The sequence below is a fragment of the Lissotriton helveticus genome, unplaced genomic scaffold, assembly GCF_964261635.1.
Source record: "Lissotriton helveticus unplaced genomic scaffold, aLisHel1.1 SCAFFOLD_1131, whole genome shotgun sequence".
NCBI lineage: Eukaryota > Metazoa > Chordata > Amphibia > Caudata > Salamandridae > Lissotriton > Lissotriton helveticus.
In genome coordinates, this window is record NW_027611974.1 from 82,501 (window position 1) to 85,000 (window position 2,500).

Below are 2,500 nucleotides of genomic sequence, written 5' to 3' on the forward strand. Positions count from 1 at the left end.
GTGCCCAGGACGGGCTCCATGCGTCCCGGGCAGTCGTCCCACGGGTCTCCGGGCCGACGGCATGTCAAAGTGCCCAGGACGGGCTCCATGCGTCCCGGGCATTCCTCCCCCCGGGCATCCGCCGCTCCCTTCCCTGGGCCGACGGCAGGTCAGATTGCCCAGGACGGGCTCCATGGGTCCCGGGCAGTCCTTCCCTGGGTGTCCGGCGCTCCCTTCTCCGGGCCGACGGCATGTCAAAGTGCCCAGGACGGGCTCCATGCGTCCCGGGCAGTCGTCCCCCGGGTCTCCAGGCCGACGGCATGTCAAAGTGCCCAGGACGGGCTCCATGCGTCCCGGGCAGTCGTCCCCCGGGTCTCCAGGCCGACGGCATGTCAAAATGTCCAGGACGGGCTCCATGCGTCCCAGGCAGTCGTCCCCCGGGTCTCCAGGCCGACGGCATGTCAAAGTGCCCAGGACGGGCTCCATGCGTCCCGGGCAGTCGTCCCCCGGGTCTCCAGGCCGACGGCATGTCAAAATGTCCAGGACGGGCTCCATGCGTCCCAGGCAGTCGTCCCCCGGGTCTCCAGGCCGACGGCATGTCAAAGTGCCCAGGACGGGCTCCATGCGTCCCGGGCAGTCGTCGTCCCGGGCGTCCGGGCCTGGGAGCTCCGGTGGTCCTCACCGTGCCTGAGGCCCAGCCGGGGTCCCCGAGCCCTGCCCGGCGTGGGCAGGCAGCAGCCCTACCACGAAGGCTCGGGGTGGGAAGCAGGGAGTCCTTTCGTTCCCGGCCACCTGGTTGCACCTTTCCCCTCGGCCATCTGGTCGCACGCAATGCTATCCAAAAGGGCGACCAGATGGCCAAACCTCCCTGGAAGTCCCTATGAGGTGCCATTTGCCTCCCCGATCCCAGCGAGGGCTCCAGGAGGTCGGGTACTTTTACGCCTTGGGTCCCCTCTGTCAACTCGTGTGCACAGATTACAAGAAAGGGGGGTAATTTTCCTCCGGATTACTAGGGGTAAGGGTATGCCCGGACACCCCTGGAAGGCTGGTGGTTCTCTGCCAGGGGGACCAGATGGGCTATGCCTGGGTAACAACACCCGGGGCTTCCCTCCTCCAGGCCAACGGCATGTCAAAGTGCCCAGGACGGGCTCCATGCGTCCCGGGCAGTCGTCCCCCGGGTCTCCAGGCCAACGGCATGAGCGAGTGCCCAGGTCGGGCTCCATGCGCCCCGGGCAGTCGTCCCCCGGGTCTCCAGGCCAACGGCATGAGCGAGTGCCCAGGTCGGGCTCCATGCTTCCCGGGCAGTCGTCCCCCGGGTCTCAAGGCCGATGGCATGTCAAAGTGCCCAGGATGGGCTCCATGCGTCCCGGGCATTCCTCCCCCCGGGCGTCCGTCGCTCCCTTCTCCGGGCCGACGGCAGGTCAGATTGCCCAGGACGGGCTCCATGGGTCCCGGGCATTCCTCCGCTGGGTGTCCGGCTCTCCCTTCCCCGGGCCAACGGCTTGTCAGAGTGCCCAGGATGGGCTCCACGGGCCCCGGACGTCCGGGGCTCCCTTCCCCGGGCCAACGGCATGCCAGAATGCCCAGGACGGGCTCCACGAGTCCCGGGCGTCCGGGGCTCCCTTCCCTGGGACAACGGCTTGTCAGAGTGCCCAGGACGGGCTCCACGGGTCCCGGGCATCTTGGGCTCCCTTCCCCGGGCCAACGGCATGCCAGAGTGCCCAGGACGGGCTCCACGAGTCCCCGGCGTCCGGGGCTCCCTTCCCCGGGACAACGGCTTGTCAGAGTGCCCAGGACGGGCTCCACGGGTCCCGGGCATCTGGGGCTCCCTTCCCCGTGCCAACGGCATGCCAGAGTGCCCAGGACGGGCTCCACGAGTCCCCGGCGTCCGGGGCTCCCTTCCCCGGGACACCGGCTTGTCAGAGTGCCCATGACGGGCTCCACGGGTCCCGGGTATCTGGGACTCCCTTCCCTGGGCCAACGGCATGCCGGAGTTCCCAGGACAGGCTCCACGGGTCCCGGGCGTCCGGGGCTCCCTTCCCCGGTCCGACGGCTTGTCAGAGTGCCCAGGACGGGCTCCACGGCTCCCGGGCGTCCGGGGTTCCCTTCCCCGGGTCAGCAGAAAGTCAGAGTGCCCAGGACGAGTTCCACGGGTCCCGGGCAGTCCTCCCCCGGGCGTCCGGGGCTCCCTTCCCCGGGCCGTCGGCAGGTCAGAGTGCCCAGGACGGGCTCCATGGGTCCCGGGCAGTCCTCCCCCCGGGCGTCCGGGGCTCCCTTCCCCGGGCAGACGGCAGGTCAGAGTGCCCAGGACGGGCTCCACGGGTCCCGGGCAGTCCTCCCCCCGGGCGTCCGGCGCTCCCTTCTCCAGGCCGATGGCAGGTCAGAGTGACCAGGACGGGCTCCACGGGTCCCGGGCAGTCCTCTCCCGGGCGTACGTGGTTGTCCGACAGATTCGGGCAGATGTGCTTTTACGAACCGGATCGGAATCGGCCCAAATAATAATAATAATAATAATAATCCA